Source organism: Parasteatoda tepidariorum, chromosome 2, assembly GCF_982258835.1.
Source record: "Parasteatoda tepidariorum strain Cologne lab strain chromosome 2, Ptep-v5.0, whole genome shotgun sequence".
Lineage (NCBI taxonomy): Eukaryota > Metazoa > Arthropoda > Arachnida > Araneae > Theridiidae > Parasteatoda > Parasteatoda tepidariorum.
In genome coordinates, this window is record NC_141756.1 from 73692465 (window position 1) to 73714936 (window position 22472).

The window sequence follows — 22472 nt, forward strand, 5'->3', positions numbered from 1 at the left end:
TAATAAAAGATTCTGTTCTTCTATGACTCCAGTGTTATTTTTATCAAATTTTCCTGTATGTGATAAGTACATTTTGTCATTTTCTTATTTGGGCATACGTCCGGTCTTTTAATTGGAAACATCATCTTACCGTATTAATCATAATTGGAAACATCATCTTACCGTATTTATTTCAGTATATAATGAGCATATATTTCAATATATTCCCTATGCTTAGATTATATATATTCAAGTTAACTTTTTACACATACGATTTACTTTATATTCCACATAATAATTTTTGAATGAATTAAATTTCAATAATTGTTTTTTTCACCCATACCTGAACAAAACTAATTTGAACACGAAGTTCAGCTGAGTAAGCAATACAAAAATATGTATAAATTGATAATGTTGATAAAATATTTTAATCGAATTAAACTAAAATATATCATAATCAAAAACTATAAATAAATGAAACCTTTTAAGCTAAAATTATCTCATAACAGATAATTAATTTTAAATTTCATGCAATCGAAATAAATTATTTTTATTATTGGTTGAATTACATAATGCTATATACGCTATATTAATTTTCCTAGTTCGGCCGTGCCGTCGTACACTTTTTTTACAGTAGTTTCAAGGTCCTGCTTCTCTCTTAAAGGTCCTAAGCTCGATCCCATTAAGTTCTAAAGAGCACCTCTCTCGCACATACTGTACAGTGAATATGTAACTCTTTCACTCCGGTACAGATGGCAGCACTGCATTACGTCCCCTTTTTCCATTTCGACAAACTAATTGGAACATCTCAAACAACGTTAATTCTCAAACTGAAGAAAACCTTTAAAGTCATTATTCCAATTTATGGTCGGTAGCTGTATATTTTAGGAGCAAATAATTGCGTTCAGACACGCATTTTTTGTATTAACTTTATGGGAATAATTTTATTTTTTAGCATAATATTCCCTGACTGAAACATTTTTAGTCGTGCACTGAATGTGATCCAGACGGTGATTTCTTTTTTTAAAAAAATGCATGTAGTATAGAATTTTTAAAAGGAAATTAATTTAAATACTTATGGATGTTCCTATGGACGTGTAACATACATGCTTGCACTATATTATTTAAGTAGCTTCTGAAACAATTATTTATGTAGCTCGATTCAACTTTGTTTCTGCAAACTATGTTTTGGGGGCATCAAAATTTTTAACTAATTAATAATTTACAAAGTTATAGTAAAATTCTGTCAAGCAATTACATCTTTGTAAGTATTTATTTGAAAAAAATGCGAATAAAGAATTTTACATTTACTTAAGGTCTTAGAACAAAATTAAAATCTGTGCATCCCATATGTCAACATTTTGTATTCGATTTTATATAGAATGATCTATAGTTTTTACTAAAAAATATAAAAATAATGAAGTTTTAGGATCTTATATTCCAAAATAATACAAAATTCGTTTACTATTGTATTGGTAGATTGTACTTGTAATATATGTATTTTCCATCCATGTCTTGATCCTACACTATTGATTAAAACTATATTTTTAATACTTACTTGTTAATAAAAAAACAATTCAAAACTTCCTCTAAAAAGCTTAATTATAGCAAAAAATGAAGCTTAAAAAACTTAACTGAATTCCTTTTTTTATCTATTCATAGTTTTACAAATAGTTTCAGGAAGAAAAAAAATCATTTAAATAAAAAACAGCATTTTCCAAACAACTTCTTTTAAACTTTAAAAAATCCATGCCTTGAGCACCTCCCTCCTCCTTTTGCAACTTTCAAGACACTAACAAGTGCGGTAAAATGACATTTGTCTAGTCGCCTCTTCTCTTTCTTCCTTTTCTAAAGAACTTAAAACTTTCTCTTACTGATTGGTGGAAACAACAGCCTACGTTCTCTTTTCATTGGTTGAAGCAGAAAAGAATCGTACATGCTCTAGCATCATTTCTGTTAAAGCGCCGATAGTTTGTGCGACCCAAGTTGCTCGAGGATGAGGGAGAATTTTCCTCAAAGCTTAAGTTCGTCAGTTGCTATCCTCATCTTCCTTCTGTTGGATGAAAAGTTCTTACGCTCCCTGCGTCTAATGAGAGAACAGCTCTCAATTTTCGGTCCGCTTGAAGAGTTCAAAGTGTTCCATGATGAAATAAATCTTCGAACTTTTTGAAGGAGAAGAGGAAAACTCTTTTTAAATTCATAAATCTTTGTAAACACCTTGTTACAGTTTCGAACTTTCTTTTTTGCACGAAAGGAAAAATGATTTATAAGGTAAGAGATTCTAAAGACAAATTTTACGTGAAACATACAGTAAATTGGTTAAAATTGATATTTTAAGCCCTGTTTTATTTTATAAAATTTCTTTATAAACTTATTTTATTATTTATTTATTTTATTATCTGTTTCGTATTATTTATTTATTTGTTATTCATTTATTCATTCCTTACATTATTTTGTTTTTCAATAATCATTTTTATAATTGAAGAAATGTAACCGTGCAAAATTTATGGTAAAAGGTAATGTAACTTAATTTCAGCATTAAAAATAATATCTTTATTTAAAAATTGTTCTATATATTTTTTTTTCTACAACATATATTTTTATATATTTATTTTTTGTAAACAACGTAATCTTCCAGTCATGAGTATATGTTTTCTTACCGAAAATTAATTTAATATTTAAAATATGTAAAACATATATTTTGTCAGAAAAAATATTTTATGTTTTGCTTCAAACTAATATATTTATAATAAAAATATTAATCAATAAATAACATGCACTAATTGAAGCATATTTCCATTGTAATTTTGTATTATAGAGATTATATATACATTTATATATCTGTGAAAACGATAAATGTTTTGAATTTGCTGATTTACATCATAAACATTACTGGTAATTTTAATAATAGAGAAAACTTACAACTAGGAATTATAATGAGCAAAATTTAAGGCAATTTACAGTAAAATGAATGGAAATTAGCTGTTTATTATTTCTTTTAAAAACTTTGTTTTCAATATTAAGAGAAATTTAAATGGCAGAAACTATTAAAAAAGTTGTCTAAAATTTATCGATCAATTAAGCAACTACGAAATAATTTTTTAATTACTCCCATAGACATACCTAACAACAATCTTCTGTAAAAAAATTCTATGTCGAACTTTTAAAGAAGGAGTTAAAAAAATAGTAAAAATTTTAAGCCTGGTAAGTTAAATAATAATATTGTCATTAAAATTTTTAGATTTATATTAGAGGATAAAAAATTTAAATTAACAATATTAAATTTCCTTACATAATTATCAGTTGAAAATTTCAAAAATTTTTTAATAAAATTTAGAACAATAATCACACGTGATTCTAATATTTACCTAATTAAATCCAGCACCATTTTCTCTGACTACTAATATAAAAAATATTAACAAAATTAAAGATGGTTTTTCCTGGATTATAACTAATGATCAACCTATTTCAGAATTTATTAAACAAAATAAAAATAATTCTATTGCAACTTTTGATTTCCAGCATGTCCTCAATAACATTCTCCTTTCTAATCAAAAATATTCTCTTTTAAGTTATTACTATGATTATAAAAATATCCTTAATTGCAATTTTGATTATTGTGAAATTTTAATTAATATTTGTCTTTTTAATAATTATCTTTAAGATGGAAAGCATACTTTTAATCAAATTGATAGAATACCAAAATGATCTCTCTTAGCTGACTTATGATTACACTACTATGAAAAAATTATACTCTTAATATTAAATTTGCTTTTAGATTTATTGATGATTTGATTATCTTTAATTTTAAGGACCCAAGGAATTAACCTTGCATCGTAAATATGATGAAAATATTAATTTGAATTTTTTGGATTAAGGTATTAAAAAAGAAAATATCTGCATTTTTGATTTATACTAAAGTAATTGCTTGGAATTCTAATGTTTTAAAAGAAATATTTAAATACATTTTTAATCAAATTAAAAGAATTGAAAGATTATAGTAATGTTTATTTATCCAAAGAACAAATAGACAAAAAAAACAATAGATATCCAAATAATGCAATTTAGCTCTATATAAAATAATGAGTTAATTAGAAGTTGTTATTATTAATAAAAACTTCTTTGTTAACTGAATCTATATTTATTCATACATAAATATTGTGCAAATCTGATTCGGGAAAATCATTTTTTAACGATTGTTAATATTTTTTCTAATATGATTAAAATTGTATAATTAATAATTCACCTTATTAATTATACATTTTAAACTATCCAGTATATTATTAATACCTTGCGCGCATCTATTTTTTGACAAATCCAAGGTAACTAACAAATAAAACACGCATCAGTACTATAGTAAGAAAGCGCGATAAAAATGTCCATCTATTTACGCTTCTATTTCATATTTTCGTTATTCTATTTCATATATCTGCCAAACTTGTTACGAAAATATTTTAAATCCTTTTTGAAAAATACCGGAAAGTGTTCATTTGAATTCATTTTCACTTTAAAGATTTCATTTTGTATTTTATTCTGTAATTTTCTTGCTGTTTATATTCTATTTTTGCTTAATTTGTTTTATTTACTATATTTTTTGCTTAATAAGTTCTATTTTCGCTTCAATTTGTTGGTTGCTAATCACACTATTGTATTGATATATTTTTCTTTGGCTTTATAATACAGTATTAGAAAGCACTCTATTCTGCTGATATAATCGGGTGAGCTGATGACGAGATTATATATTTGAATTATTTTATTTTCCAGCTTTTTTTCAATAAAATTTCTTTAAATAATTATAAAAACATTTTATTTTAATAATTTTCCTTCTTTTTTCATTGATCTTTATAAAAAATTTTTTCCATGTATTCTCTATATTTTTTGTTTTTTATTATGAGTTATCTTTTTTAAGAGCTAATTTCTTATGAGCTTATCTTAATAGCTTATTATCAGTTACTAAAACTTATTTTTATTTTTCTTTATTTTCTTCGTTATTCTCTCTTTTCTTTTTATCTTTTATATATAAAATTAAATAAAAGTATAATAGAATTGTTGTAACTTTTTAGCAGCCAACAACAAAAATACATACTTCTGAACGAAACAGGTGTAGGGTTTCCTTATAGCAACCTTACGAACAGCAAAATCTGTAAGCCATGTTGCTATTTACTGGACCTTACAGAAGCAATAAAAACATAAGAACTCCAGGATAATAAAAAACCAAACCATTTTTCGGTTTTCAACATCTATTTGAAAGGGAGCTTATAAAATAAGGAGTAAAAAAAATCTTGTGGGCGAAAAGTATGTTTTTTGCAACAGTGAATAAATTGTCAATTCTTAAAGCAAAGAAAGCTGAAAAAATCACAAAGAAAAACATTTAAATTTACAATAACTTTTAATCAAAATTAAACTTCGAACCGAAATTTGCATCAAATTTACAAACAAAAATGACTTTTTACGCATGTCAAATTTTAATTCTGTAGAACTGTGGTATGTAGAGCTACTCGTACGATAGATTTCACGCTGTTCAGTAATTATTAAACATCATATTTTATATCATCATACTCAATGCATATTTTTCAACAATCCTTCACATTTCAATTTCCTAAGTCTCATAGTTTTTGAGGCAGTAAAACAAGAGACACGTCAAGTTGAACACTTGAAATGGGGACGTCGGCAATTGCCAAATCTTAAAATAGAAATGAAATAATTTATCTTAAAAATTAAATAAAAAAAAAATAAGGTAACCACTCAAAATTTAAGATAATATTTCTTGCATGTTTAATTTTATATATATTTTTTTAATGGAACAAAAAATTCGATTTTGAAATAAAAATTTCATTTTAAGATATAAATTTAAAAATAAATAAATATTTCCATTTTCAAAATTTTCAAATATTGTTCAAGTGAGAAAAAGAATAAAAGTAAAGAAGAGATAAAACTAGCAATATAATAGAAATAAAAATTTTGAATTATATTTTCAGAAATTTGAATATATTGTACAAAACTGCATTTAAAATAAAAATGTTATTTTCAGTTTTTTGTTTTTCAATGTTCTTTTTTATATATAGGCGTAAAAGCTGTACTAAAGCTAAATATTTTCACAATTACTTGTAGACTGCTTGTAGACTTTTTAAATTTAAACGTGCTGACAAAGTTCTTCCTCGGTTTTTTTTTACACTTCAATAAAAAAGCTAACATATTCTTCATTACCACAACAAATAAAAACACAAAATACACAACATAGATATATAGAAAATTATGTTTTATATATCTATTTAGAAACAAATTAATAGAGAGTATGTGAGACTCAAAATAATTTTCTTTTAATGTGAATTGTAATATATTTATTTTGAATACTCCACCCATATTCTAAATATTTTAATTGCTTTTTTTATAATAAAATTTTTTATATTAAATTTTTAAAGTTGAATACGATTTCGTTGTTGCTAAGGAAATCAGATACAGACGTATATTACAATATGTCATACATTTCAAAGACTAGGGCTAAGAAGTGGAAATATTTTTAAACTTAACGTTTATATATTTAAGAATTAATTTCTGCTAAATTTTACTACACCACACATGTACGATTATCTAAAAACATTTTATGCTTTTTTCTAAAGTCAAAGTGTTTAAATTAACAAATTGTAGGTCTTATTGAAATACTACGCTTATTCGAAATTCTTTTAAGTGGTTTTGTAGTATGTACTTTTTTTAATCTAATTTTGCTTCGTTCCAAAAATGATCGTGATTTTAAAAATCAATTAAAGGAAAACATAGAAAGATTAACTAAGTATAACTTGCCACATTCATTTTAAAGGAAAGTATTATTTTCTTAAAATTTCAAAAGTACTTATACATTTTGCCAGCAGTTGGAACTTTTGACTGGAATAACTATAAAACAATAATTAGTCTATTTCAATTAATATATTTACACTTATGTGTGTTGAATTTCTCCAAAAAATGCTTATTTCGAAAAGATTGTTTACATTTCCTTTAATTTAGGGCCCTTCATTGAAAAACTTCGTAACTTATTTTGAAACTTTAATAGAAAAAAATTATTTTTTTCTCAACAGAATCTGTTTAATCGTATATTACCAATCTCTTGCAGCTAGTACTAAATTTTTTTTAAAGTTTTCTGTAATTTTTTAAACACTATGTATGAAATTCATCCAAAAAATACAACTGCGAAACTAATGAAAATTTCAACATTAACATGTATGGCTTCACGATTGTTAGTATTATTTTTTCAGCATGGAAAATTTATTGAAATAAAATTCATTAAGTAGTACAAAACTCAGTAGTATAAGTCAGCTTATACTGCTCAGAAAATATTCAAACATTACTAAAACTCAATGCATACTGAAACCAAAAACTCATTACTTTAAAAGTGGAGTAATGGAGTAGATTAGAGTAGAATGGAAAACTGTACTTTTATAAAGGTTTAAGCTTTTCCTTCGAAATATTCTTTGTTACTTGAAACGCTTAGTTTTGAATATTCGCATTTAATATTTCAATATTTTTTTATATTTAAGTTTAGAAAACTATTTCGCATTATATTAAAAATATTCTATTCCATTGTGAAAATTCATTTCGATGTAACGTGTCTTAAAGTTATATAGCGTTGAACCATGTTCCTTATTCGGTACAATTTTTTTTCTTTAAAAAGCGAGAAGTTTTCGCATCAACTTCTTTTACGCATCGAAATTTGTCCATTGTTTTGCCCAAGAAGTTTTATAATGCATTTAAATATCAAATCTCATAAAAAAGTGTCGCTGGTGTCCCTAGTATTTCTTTCTGTGATCCCTTAAATTAAATTCATATATGTAATGTATGTAAGAGAGGTAATATAGTGTAATGTATGTAATATATATATATATATATATATATTATTTTGCAATTATAAGAACATAAATTGATTCATTTAGTTTCTTAATTTCTTAAAACTATACATTTTTCTAGAATGCCTGAATTTAAAGTATATATAGAAAACTAGTTCTGATTGATGGAATCAGTTTGTTTGAAATGTAGGTTATATTGCAATACAAATAGGATAAATATTGTTCACATGATTTAGGTTACAGTGTTGGAAAGTAACTTATCGCATAATCAGTCATTCAATACTATATATGGTGTATAAATGTTGATAATGAAAGATTGGCTCGATTAATTATTTTAGATATAACATGAAAAATAAAATATAAATATGTTCCAAAAATGTCACTTCAATCTTACAATAATAAGACTATGAGTTGAATTTATGTAGCTTTGAGATCCTGACTGAAATAAATTTTAAATTTTTAAAAAATATTTTAATTTTCACATTATTTTTAAGACTTTATATTTAAAACTTTTTAAAAACAAATGTGAATGAGTGTTTTTATTAATTTATATATCTTAAATAATTTTCCACTCAGAGCATACATTTCGAGATTGGAACTTACATAGCCCAGAAACTATAGTGAAATATATTTGAACTAAGATATTTCACTATATCAGAAAAACAAGCAATTGTTTAAACTGCATGAAGATTTGTAAATTTTACTAAGAATGTCTAATTAATGATATTTGTTTCTAGTTTGAAATCAAAGAAATTAACGAACAAATGGAACATAGAAAGGAACAATTTGTAAGCATTTGTCTGCGTACTCATGCTTTAAATTTATGGTACCACTAACCAGATCCCTAACGTTGGATTATTTTGTTAAATAAACTTTATTTGTTTTTACATTAAAACCAGTTTGGAAAAAAATCCTAACTCTAGCTAATTTTTAATGCTGTAAGGTCAGCAGTTTTATCTCTTAACTCAGCATAATTACTTCAATTTAGACAAACAAAAGATTTAACTTCAATCTACATGTTTCTTTTCTCTTAATGTAAATTTCTCTTCTTCGTAAGTATGCTAATGATGGAAGTTTATAAAAAATAAATCAAATAAAGATATTTTTTAAGAATAAAATGTAATGGATTTAACAGCTGGAAGCGTAATTTCTGCAGCTGTCAAGATTTTGTGCGTATTATCTCATAAAATAGTTTTGGGTCATTTATTCTTATAACACTTTATCGACTTATCCAGTTAACGATGCATAACATTATAGGGTAAATTTTTTTATTGTAAGAGACATGTTCCGAGACAAACATACTTTTATTATCCTAAACAATTGATGCCACTTCAGCTTCAGCTGATTCGTGTAATGGTTATTTTTTGGTATTTTATTTTTGAGCATTATCTTTAGGCATACATGGAACTAATGGTGTAGTTTATTTCTATCTATCTCAACACTTTCAACGTTTCTTTAAAATGTATTTATCGATGTCAAAATTAATTAATTATGACTGCAACTATTTTCGGCATCAAATATAATAATTGCTTTTTTTAAATTTTGTGGAAAATAAATTAAAATTTCATAAATAATTTTCTGTTTAAAACAAGATAACTGTATGACTGTGATCGTACAGATGGGCTGAGACAAATCTTGTTATTTTTTATTTATTTATTTTCTAAATGAGGATCAGTTTTGTGTAACAATATTGCGACATTACAAACAATGCAGTCAATATAATATTTTTGCACATTGTACGGCAATCTAATTGGAAGCTCGAAAACCTAAGAAGTTTCAACCTGGGTATTATACTGTTTAATAGTTTGATGGCAAATTGTTGAAGTTTATAAAATTTGACAAAACATAATATTGAAACAAGTCTCCCATGTTTTAATAATGAAAGCATGAAAACGTTACAAGTTTTAGATAATAAATATACCAATACATATTAGATACAGATCATTGGTTAGAGTCCCCTTGCCATCCGGCTAACCATGAGAAGTATTCATGGTTTTCCTCTCCATGTGACACGAATGCGGGTTAGTGCCGTCAAAAAAATCCTCCACGAAGGCAAATTTACCCCAACACTTGATCCAGGGGCTTCCTTGTCTTCTGGATTGGGTTCTAAATTACAAGGCAACTGAGTTGAACATTAGTAGTCGTAAACCCTAAACTGGGTCGGCTGATCAACGACGGTAAAATAAAATAAATTACAATTAATGTTCTTTCCAATGTCAGCATGTATGTTCAAAATCAAATCAGGACGCTACTTGAGATACTATTCGAATTCTTCCCTAGAATAATTGATCCTGAATTTCACTCGTTTCTTAATATATTCTGACCCTGTCAAATTGTATTTTAATTTGAAAAGCAGTGATATATGAAAATTGTCAGAAGTATCGAATCATACCTGTTATTTTTTTCTCATTTTTATTATTTTTAAAGATATGCAGGTGACATTGGAATAATTGATTCCTTGTAACAACGTTTATGGAAACTAATTATTATAATTTGTAACTAATTGTACAATTAGTTACAATTCATTAATTGTACAATTAGTTAATTGCAACTAATTGTAACTTTTGTAGCTAATTATTATAATCGTTTTTTGCAATAAATACGCTTCAAATTTTCTACATCCTTTAATGGTTTTCGTCATCAAACATTTCTTTACGCACGTTTGTTAATAATTTAAAAATTATTTATATTTTTTGTGAAAGTAGTAACGAACAAAAATATTAGTCTAGCTCGTATCTTTGGAGATGAAATTTCATGCTCTGTTATTATATACTCCTGGTAATTAAACTTGTCGTCTCAAGGTCACTTTTTCTCCCTTCTTTGCCTTGGTAACTGTGAGGCAGGCAGCAACGTTACTCTTTTTGTTCACACGGCAATTAAGAAGCATCTATGACGCAATCCGTATATAATTTCAATATTATTATTTTAATAATATAATGGCATTGCGAATTCCACGGTAACGGAGAGGGGAGAGTGGGGAATCGTGTAGTCTTGAAGCGCATAGTCAATTAACAAAGACAATAGTATAGGAATAATAATTAACTTTTTTCCATATCTTTTTTATTCAGTAAAGTTTCTATAAAATATACTTTCAAGTAAATCTTTGTGGGTAGGACACTAATAAATCTGTCAATATCATCTGTTCGGAAAAAAACTACTATCAACTAGCTTTGATACTTTTAATGTGGAACATAATTCTGCTATTTTTTTTCTGCTTTTATCAGAAAAATTAAAAAAAAAATCAAAAAAACAGGCTGAAACAGACGTGTAACGAACAGAATATTAATTTAATCAGTATGTGAAACCTTTTTCTAAACTTTTTCAACATTTTACTTCAAAAGAATTTTTTACCCAATACGATGGCTTAAGATCATTAAATTTTACAACTTTTATTATTTAACGCAAATTGCCTAAATGAGTAGAGTTAATAAGGCTGCTACGTATGTTCTTATATATATTTAGGCAAATTCTTTAGGAGTGAATTATTCTTTGCCTGACTTATTACTTTTGAAAGGAGTAATCATTGCAATTACCAAAATCAAAATTTAAGTTCCAGAGAAAGTTTTACATAATTAACGATTCAACATTATAAAACAAAGATAAATGACAAAAACTACTTACTTGCTATAATTCTTAAGTAAATATTGTGTAATTTTTAATAACTGAATGCTTTTCGTAAATCTTTTGTAGTACACGGTTTTTATTTGTTATGGATCAAATAATATTCGCTAATTACTGTTCTGATGATTATTTATGACGTATAACCCATAAGAAAATTTTAGCAGAGGAAAAAGGAAGATTAAACATTTTCACATTTTTTTGTTTTTAATTCTCAGATATAAAAATCATTTTGACACCATTATATGCATTACATATTTTCTAACTTTAAAAATTTCTTTTATTTCATAAATTTAGGTTTTTTTTAAACTTTAATTCTATTATAAATAAATTAAATTATTTATTTAAATTTAAAAAATTTTTTAAACTTAATTAATTATTTAATCGATTCCTTATTTCTCAAACCACAAAAAATGCTTTGGTTACAGGGTTATATTAAATTCTAACGGTCTTTTCGTTGCTAAGCTGTAGCCAAATTATTTAAAATTTAACATTAATAACTCGCGACTGTCTTTATTTTTATTCATATTATCCATCGATAACTCGCCAAATTTTGGTTCCCTTACCATGCTCCTAAGTGTCCGGTAGCGAAGATTCATTTACTGAAAATGCGTACGTTTTTGGCGTTTGGATTGGAGATTTCTGGATGTCCGATAGCCCCTTATTCCGACCATTAATTAGTGTTACTTATAATAAACTGTCTTTTCTATAAAGGAGAGTCGGCTTAGTATTTTATTTTGTTGATTTAATATGCTTTCGAATTTTTAAATGTGGCCATATTTGTTTTGGTAACGTTGAAAATACCGTCTAATAAAACCAAGATGATTTTCTTTGTTCGATATATCACTTTCGCATCCCTTTTTCACTACAAGCGCAATGTAAAAGGAATTTCCACTGTTACCATTTCGCCCACGATATTCACGATAATCAGATACCGATTAATTTTAAATCTCATCAATAATATCGAACACAAGTGGTTAAAAATTTTACATTTATTAAAAAATTAATTAATTTGGAGAAAAAATGTGCATTGAGACTTATACCATTACTCTGAACACAAATCGAGTAGGTTTTTAGTACATAATTAGACTTAGAAGTTATATGCACATATGCATATCTTGATAATTAAAAGTTGTTATTTCATCGATTTTTCTCTACTAATACATTACATAATATTTTGACATCAGAATCAAACCTCTTATATTACGTTTTTAATCATATAATGCGATAAAATAAACTGATTTAGTTTAAATATCCAAAAGTAGTCATTATTGATATGTTTAACACAACCAACATTAAAAAATGTACATTGCACTAAAAATATAATGATTTTTCAAAGTATCTAAATAATAGAGTTGATATCTTTGGATGTAACTACCTATACCTTCACGTACAACTTTGTATATAATTGAAACATTTGGGACATAACAATCTAAATAATTAAATTATGATGGCAAAATTTTATTGAAATAAATATTATGAATAAAAGGAGAAAAAAAGTTGGAAAATAAAAATACACTGCGAATAAAAGTATCCAGGCATTTGCAGAGGAAAGTGTTCTTTTTATATTTTGTTTTTAAAACATTTCCCTTAAACTTAATTGCAAAGAAGATTCCGAGAATAAAGTAAATTTTTTTCTTCTAGAATCTGCGCAATTGCTGCGTGTCCTGTTACTGTTTCCATCTAAGATTTCTTCAAATCGTTAGGGCATGCACTACTTTATATTTACTTTCCACTCCAGATTTATCACAGAAGAGGACTACGAGAAAGTCCTAAGTAAATAATAGTTATCGCATGTATTTATCAGTGCAAGTGTCTTGTTGCAGTTTAATTAGAAAAGATGGTTATAGATTTTATTTTATGCTCATTAGCATTCGTAAAAATATTAATAAATAGTTTATTGTCCTAGAAGAATTCCATGAGAAAACTGTATTTCATGGAAGCGAGTTATTATATGTGTGATCTTCAATAGAATAATGTACACTTATAGAATTTTAATTTTAAGAATACGGTAAAATAAATAGTAGTCTGTTCATCTAATTAACCATAAAGTATATGGTTAAGAACCGTTTTTTAGGCTTTATAACAATTTCGGTTTTGAAACCATTACGACTATTACGGTTAAGAAACCATGATTTCCAACTATACGTCTTTTTTAACCATTTACAAATAGCATGGTTTTAAAACCATGGAAAAAGAAATTTAACTGGGCATCGCAGCTGGGATTTTCGTTATGTAATGGGAATTGAAGTTAGGTTGCAGTTAAGATGTGTGTGTGTGTGTGTGTGTGTTTTTACATAAACAGTGAAATGTGGTTTAGTCAGTTTATCTGGTTGTTGCACCTATCGTAAAAGATAGGAATTACTAGACTTTTTTGTGCTAAGTAATTTCTATGGTGCTGTCGTCTGTGTTTGAATGAGAGTATCGTATTCTAATTGTCCAGGTTCTTAAATCGTGGAATGCAAAGGACTGGGAACGCTTCATGTGTAGAAGAGATTCGAGAAAATATTGTGGTGTTGATGCTGGATGTCGTACAAAGATTAGTTATATCATCTATAAGATGTACCCAGCTGCAAGGAACTAAATGGTTTCCTTAGGTAAACCTAGTTGGTGTAATAAACAATTGCACAACGTCTGAAGCTTGTGATGTCCGGTTGTTCAATAAACTGTTTTTCTCACACTTCAAAGTGTGAATAAATTCTTATTTATGGTTATTTGAATGTTTTGCAAGAATATGGCAATGTAACAATTAAATAAATTGCTATTTAACCATTTTTCCGAGACATATCTGGCGATCAAAAACAATGAGGATAGATTTTAATCTTCCGCTTCTTATATTTGTAACTCTAACCGAACTCATAAAACGACAGAATTTTATAAAAGCATCGAAGCAAGCTGTGTATTCCTGAACTGAAAACCGCTGTACGGTTTCTTGAAGTTCTTCTGCTCAGACTTGATTTCATTCTACTTCTTTCATATAAGAAAGCATGCTTAGAGACTATTTAGTTTTCAGAGTAATTATTGCCTAACTCTGAGCAGTAAATAGCCTCTGAGCAGACTAATTACTAACTAGATTTAGAGAATAATGAAAAGCCAGTTTGAGCATTATCTAATTTTTATTACAAAAATTGCATCGGAAACTAGTATTGTTTTCATATATATATGCACGAAGTGAAAAATTCTCTAAATGGAAATATAGCAAATCATTTGTTCTAAACACTCTTCATCAGCACCAGTAAAATTAGTCACAATTAGCATTTCATTTCGTCGACGCAGCTGTGGAATATATACCGGACTGCCACTAGATCGATGGTTTTACAGATGTAACACGTTTTCAATAAGTGTGACATAAAATAGGTACAGATATTGCCCCTGTACAAATCCTTGTGAAATATCTATCGTTACTAATTTCTAATTCCTTCAATATCCAGCAGTGATTTTGCCACACAATTGATGTGATTTACTTGTTGTTACTGTCATAGAATACGTTTAGCATCGAACTAAACTTGATTTATCATCTATGGCTTCATTTTTTTACTCGAAATAAGTCATGAACGTTGTAAAGATTATGTGTTAGAGTCACCTTGCTGCCAGAATAGTGGTGGGTGGTTTCGGTGCTTTCCTCTTTATGTAAGGCAATTACGGGTTAGTTCCGTCAAAAAGACCTCTTCGAAAACAAAATTCTCCCAATACTTGATCCAGGAGTTTCCTTGTCTTCTGGATTGGTTCAAAACTACAAAGTTACTAAGTTAAACAAAAATAGTCGTAAACTCATAAATGGGTCAACTGTTATGCGCCGGTTATAAAATATACAGTTACTTAACTATGACGTAAGGCATCATGTGCTTTGAATACCCGAAATAACACCTCACACACTTTTTATGCCATCTATTTAACTCGTAATAAAGCAAAATGTTTATCCGTTGCTCAATTTCAGTTTGACACGACTTTTTACACGCATGTCACTTATGATAATAGATTAACGTATATGATTTCTTGTAATTTTTGTTATGCCATTCTCTCAATGCACATGTACATAATCGCATTCCCAAATCAAATAGCCTTTAATATCTTAACACCTTTTTTGGCTCACCTTGTTTTTTATAGAAAAATATCGCCAGAAGCAAAAAAAAAAAATTCATAAAAAAACAAGTTTGCAAGAGACGGAGAAAACGTAATTATAACTAGAATTTAACGAACAAATAGATTAACGATAGTAAGTACCATAATAAGTAACCGTAATACCATAATAAGTAAGCTTTGACGAATGGACAGTGTTTCGCAACCGCAGCAATTCGAACTTCTTTTAGGAATGTTTTGAGTCAAAATGCGGCCTACGATAGGAAGTTCTTCTTTTTTCTTGGCACTACTGGCCTGGGTAAGGTGAGCCTAAGAGTGCCTCACAAAATTTCTCCAAACAGATCGGTTCCTGACCACTATCTTCCAGTCTTTAAAGTTTTTAAATCATTCAAGACATGACCCATCCATCTTTTCTTTGATCTGCCTCTTGGCCTATTGCTCATAGGCTTCCAATGCAGAATCTTTACCACTCGGTTGTTAGTTGATCTCACAATGTTTCCAAGCCATGAAAGCTTCCGTGCTTTGATAAATTTTACAATGTTTCCATGATTGATAAGAGCTTCATTATTCATTAGGTCTTTATTTGTTCATTCATCATTAATTGTTCATTATTAGTCCTTATTTTTATTTTCTTTGCTTGGATATTTGTTTCAAACAAAATTAGGAAGTTGGAAACTAATTTTCAAGCAAGGAAAATTAAGCAAAAGGATATAAAAATCAAGCTTATTTATGAGAAAAGAAGGGTTGAAAACACCAAAACCAATTTTGTAGGAAAGTGAAACATTAATAAGTTTAAAATCAATTTCTTTTTAATTTAGATTAGTTTTTTACAGACAGTTAAACATGTTTTGATATTTTAAATCTCGTTTTCCTCCGTAAATACATAATGTTTTATATTGCTTAGATTACGTTTACTTTCCTTTGTGCATTTTCATCCTTCATAACTGACAATCAGGATTCTTAAAATATAAGCAAATGACTAATTCGCATATTTGCTATCACTTTACTATTCTTTTTTAATCACTTCCTTATGTAAATGTTTGCTAATGTCCAAACTAATTTAATATTTAAGTAATTTGAACAGACTAAGTTTATAAAACCGTAAACTAGCTTTCATCTCTAGGAAAGTAATGACGTAGCTACCTCTATGGAAGCGTATTTTAAGTAAAATGTGAATGTTATTCCTATAAATATGAAACAGGTATGGTCAGGAGCATGATTACCATATAAGAAAAAAATTATTTTCTTAATCACAAATTAAGTGTTACGTGCGTTAAACTTGTACAGAGTGTTGAACTCTTATCAGTAGTGCAGTAATAAAATTGTAATTATGTCGTTATAACGACATAATTGTCCTTATTTCATAAAAAATAGAGTTTAATTGAACAAACAAATGACAACATAAGCTTTGAAAGAAAGATATTAAATATTCCTTCAGTAAGATACACCTGCAGTTACAGCAAACAATATGAAAAAAAAAGAAATAATAGAAAATAACGCTAATGTACCAGCACAGTCGAAAAGCATATTTATCAGAGCAATACTAAGACGAAATTCGAACATTTTAGCGTTATTTCTAAATTCAAATGTCAGGATTACACGAAAAAAATATCATATACGATATATAAATTTCCTGCTTATGTTCGATGCTCTAAAAGCAAAAACTCTTTGGGGAAGATCAAAGTGTTTTCTGTTAAAAATGTAAGCTTTTTGAAAATTTAAACACGGTATGTTACCTTAACATCAAAACATGTAATATTCAAATAACGCTGGAATTTAATAAATCGTAAGAACTTTTACGTACACATTCAAAATAAAAGTATTTCCGAAAATGTATTTTTTCTTCATATGCTTTCATAAATTTAATTTAATAAGAGAAATGTGAACTGCATGTATTATTCATAACATTTGAGAGAAAAATGTCGAAATGAATTAATTATAATACAAAACATTTTTGAGAAATCAAAATATTCCTACTACAGAAGAAATATTTTTTTTCAAGCTGGCAAGGAGAGATGAATCAAGAAGGAATTAAAATCATCTCTCTTACTTGAAGCTCTAATTGTTCTGAAATTAATTTTGATCAATGCATTTGCATTTTTGTGATTCACGTTTGTAGCTGCTATGCTGTACTCAAAATTCTCAAGGCGCAATAATATGATAAAATAAGAACAGTGAAGGAAATGTCATTACTAACTGTTGTTTCTTTTTAAAAAAAGATTCGTTTCTTCGGGGTTGTCAGAGCGAAACAGCTTGGGATCGAATTCGTTCTTTCTCGTCTGAGTTGTCAAAAGAATGATAAGATTTTTCTCTGTAGATTTATAACAATTGGTTTTGTTAAATTGTTTCAAGAAATTTATGCTTGAAGATTTGGAAATTGCTATTCTATTTGAGATTTGTGTTTCATTATTTTTCTTCATTCGTGTCATTCAGAAACGGTACTTAAACTTTCTTTGCAAATTATATTAAAATATGAAAGTCTTACTTTGAATATTCACTTTCAAATGAAACAATCATTATATATGTAATGTACGTTTTGTTATCATTGTCTTTAACATGTATTTTTCACTCCCATTAAAATTTTTTAAAAAAAATGCATATTAGGTTGTTCAAATTAATATTTAATTCAGGAAAATAAAGCAATCACAATCTTAAGAATTACTATTGAAGAAAGCGGATTAAGAAATTCCAAAATCTGTTTTTTTGCCCAAGGAGACAGACAGAAGTGAAAGGGATGTTCATTAAAAGAATTATTAAACTTCATTAAGAATAATATTTAAATACACCATTTTAATATATTCCTTAGATCTTGGCTAAATTTTAAATAAAAATGCAAGATAGGCAACTCAAATTAATGTTTAACTAAGAAAAATAAAAAAATTGAAATCTGAAGAATTACAATTGAAGAAAGCGGATTAAAAAATTCTGAAATCTATTTGATTTCCCCAGGTTACAGACAGAAGTTCAGGATTACTTATTAGAAGAACTTTTAACCTCTATTCAGAAATTATTCAGGTTTTGAAGTTTATATTTTTATTTCAATAGCGCTTCTGCTTCGTTTTTTTTCTACATTGTAATGACTACTTTTTTAATATTTTTAATTTCATAAAAAAAAATAATATTTCGGATAATTTAAGTATTTAATTATTTATGGTTCACTTCAAGGAATTTTATCTGTTAAAAAAATGAAACACGCCATACCCTACGTCAATTTAAGTATTATTATATAAAAATTGTTTTATAACTTTTCCATGATTCTACTTAAAACTGATTTAATATAGATTTATTTATACGGATAAAATCCCTGAAAAGAAAAATTATTATATTTTTAACAAATTTTATTTAGAATAAATAAGTTGTTAAATACAATTGTTAAAATGCATGAAATGTTCGCTTAGTTGCTAATATATGCAAACCTGATTGATATTATTCAAATAGGATATTTGTCTGATGCAATTTAAACAAGTACTCAAATCCTTTAAAAAAATTCTTTACTTCTAAACGCTTATTACCCTGTAGCTGTCTTTGCAAACTCAAAATAAAAAGTGAAAAATTGAATGTTTATATAGAAAATTAATCAGTATTGCATGCATTATATAAACATATTAATATTTCTTACAGCGAAAAAGTAGATCTGGCAGTTTAAATTCTCCATTTATTTTTTTATTTGGATGCGATTTTAGATATAGATATTAGCTCTTAACTCTCACTGAAATAGAAAAAGCAAACACAGTTCTCAATATTATTTAAAATAACTTTTTATTCAAAGGAACATCAAAAGCGCTTTTAAATTACTTTTTGAAATAATGTTTTTGTGAAAGTTCGAAGAGGATAAGAAGGGGAGATAAAGAGAAGATTTAAAATAAGCATGGGGTGCCTCGTTTTTCAACCTTTTTTCGAAACAAATTTTAATACACTGCAAAATTGGCATATATACACAGGCATTACAGATAGAAAATTTCTTTAAAAGCAAATAATATCTGCTGTAAAATGCCTCAAAATTTTGTGTTTTCTAGTATTTCATAATATATATTCATCTGTCATATTTTAAGATTAGGAAATGCCACATATGGTAAAAACTGACTTCTAATGGTAAAAGTTCTTGGTAAACAACGATGATTTCCTAGACTATTTAAAATGAAACACAAATTTGGTGGCGCAACTAGTACTTGCTCAATACAATCCAAGCGATTCAGAAATCACCACAAACAGATGTTGCACTATTCTCAACTAATCCCACCCACATAAGCCAACTATATGTAGAACAGCTAAGCTAATTTAAATAAGTGTATTCTGGCAAATCTGTCCCGAATATGGATATTTGTTGTCAATTAGACAGAACTTGCCGAAGAATTTAAAATAGTATCATGATACTGCAGATGCATGCAACGGCATACTCGTACGATGCTTCTATGACAGCTGACTATTATCTATTTTATATGACTGCTGACTCAAACTCTTTCACGACTCTTTCATAAAATTTTCTCACACTGATAAGGAAAAGAGGAAAGTTATATTTTTTTGTTTCCGAAAAGTTGTTAATAAGTCTGAATCTTTTCCTACTTATAGTGATTTTTTTCTGGTTTTAACCATACTATTGGTAAATTTAGGTTTGTTGATGAGCTCTTCGCTTAAGACAATCTGACACTTACTTACTAAATGTTTATTTTATTTACTTAACTAAACGTTATTTATGCTGGTGGACTATTCCATAATGTTCTTAAATAAGATCGAATGCATTGTCCTATAAAAGTAAAGTCCTAATAATCAACCTTATTTTACTTTAACCCATTCTTCATCAAGGGGATAAATTTTTTAAAGAGTGGTATTATTTTCATTGAATTATGTTTAGGTTGCATTCATTCAGACAAAATAAGCTCACCGGACAAAAAATTAGTCACCCTAGTGCGCAAACACCGATGAATCCTTAGGCTTTGTTAGATGACGCAGTGGTCAAGTGACGTGCTCAACTGCATGCACACTGCTTGAACGTGATCAAAGACAAGTAAGTATCAGTGAGATATTTTTGTTTGAAGCGGAAATTGTGTTTAAATATGGGCAAGAGTAAAGATGTGATAGAGTGGTAAAAAGGGGCAATTGAGTTTGGCCGTGCCAATGGTCATATGGTGAATAAAGTTGTTGGATTTGTTGGCGTTTTAAAGCTGACTGTTCAACGTGTCTACAAGCAGTGGTGTAATATACGTGGTCACGAAAGAAGCCGTCAGAATTGTGGTCGGAAAGAGATCCTGCATGAAAGTGACCGGAGACGCGTTTCACGACATTTCAATCAAAATCGCTTCCAAACTGACAGAATTTACTTCAGTTACTAAATGATGATCCATCTCAGTCTTTTAGTGAGAAAAAATTGCGAATGGGGCTGCATGCATTGAACATATGGAGTCAAACATCTCGTAAGAGGTCATTGCTCGCACTTGCACACAAAGCTGCGCGACTTCAGTGGGCTAGAAGTCACCGAACATGGGCAGTTGCTGACTGACGGAATGTAATATGGTCTGAAGAATCACGTTTTTGCATTTATTCAAAAGAAGCACGTCTGCAAGTGCAACGCAGATCATATGAAGCATTTCATCCTGACTGTGTGCAAGCATAGGTTCAAGCCGGAGGTGGGTCTGTCATGACTTGGGGGTGTTTTTCTTATTATGGATTGGGCCCCTAGCTGAGGGGACCACTAACATGATCCAACATGTCTATTTGAAAGTTCTGGACAATTAGGAGTTGCCTTTCAGTCACCCTCTTCTTGTAAAGTGTGTTGTCGATACCACAATTTTTCAAGATGACAACAGCAAAGTTCATCGGACTGGAAGTATATGTGACTGGTTTTATGAACACTCAGACACTCAATTAAAGTTCGGCTGGTCAGTAAAATCACCTGACTCGAAGCCCATTGAAAATTTGTGCGACATGTTGGAACAACGGGTAAAACGCCAAAATCAGCATTCTCACAATTTGGTGAATTTGCGCGATCAAATCCTAAACGAGTGACTTAAACTGGATTCAACGTACTTGCAAAACCTTGTGGGCTCACTTCCCAACTGAATCCAGGCAGTCATCAAATCTAAAGGCGGTGTTACACGTTATTAAGTGATCTTTTTCATGATTTCTCTAAGGGTGACTAATTTTTTGTCCGGTGAGCTTATAAGCTTCGTACAGGAAAAATAACAGTTTATTTAAGAAATAAAATGGTTGATTTACGCACTTTTGAGCGTAACTAGGTTAAAGTGCTTAAAGTATATGCATTTTTGAATACAATTACCTTTTTTGTAATCTCATTTAAATAACTTCTCACTGAACTATATATTAACATAATTATATGCAATAAACTTAACAAATGACGTCGACAGCTTGAAAATCGAAAGATTTTTTAATTAACCCACGACATATACAACCCATTCAATCTGCATGGGAATAAAAATCCTATACTTTCTCAGATAATCTTAAGCTTGTATCAAATGATGTGTTATACTTTCGCAAAACTATTATTATTTTAAATTCAATTAATTCAAAACAACAAAAATAGTTATTATTTTAAATTTCGAGGGGAAAATGATAAGATTCTAGATAAATTATTGGGAAAAAGAGTAATGGAAATGTAGGCAAGGATAAACACATTTTTTTTTAAGTATCTAGAAAAAGCGTACGAGTTTTAAATAATATTAGTGTCAGGCAAAACTTAGATAGTTATATGTTGGATGAAGCATGACTAATATTTCAAAGTTAAACTATTGGTTAGGAATGAAAGGAGGTCAAACTAAAATTAAGATTAACAAAACGTTAAATTAAAAATTCATAATTCACGGAATCAGTAAATTGGGTTTGACTTAAGTAACTACCCCATTTTATATCAATATTTAAATAGAATAAAGAAGGAATATATGTTCAAATTTTTTTCTGTAAAATTTATTCATGTTTTACATATTGTTTGTGCATTTTGTCACT

At 28.2% G+C, this 22472-nt stretch overlaps 1 protein-coding gene across 1 annotated transcript in view; it reads left to right on the forward strand.

Moving 5' to 3' along the window:
* Positions 1-1932: 1932 nt before the first annotated feature.
* Positions 1933-22472, forward strand: part of LOC107446627 (allatostatin-A receptor-like) — a 105352-nt gene continuing 84812 nt past the window's right edge. The window contains exon 1 of the mRNA XM_016061318.4: positions 1933-2250. The gene's annotated coding sequence lies outside the window, so the exon portion shown is untranslated. The remainder of the gene's footprint in view (positions 2251-22472) is intronic.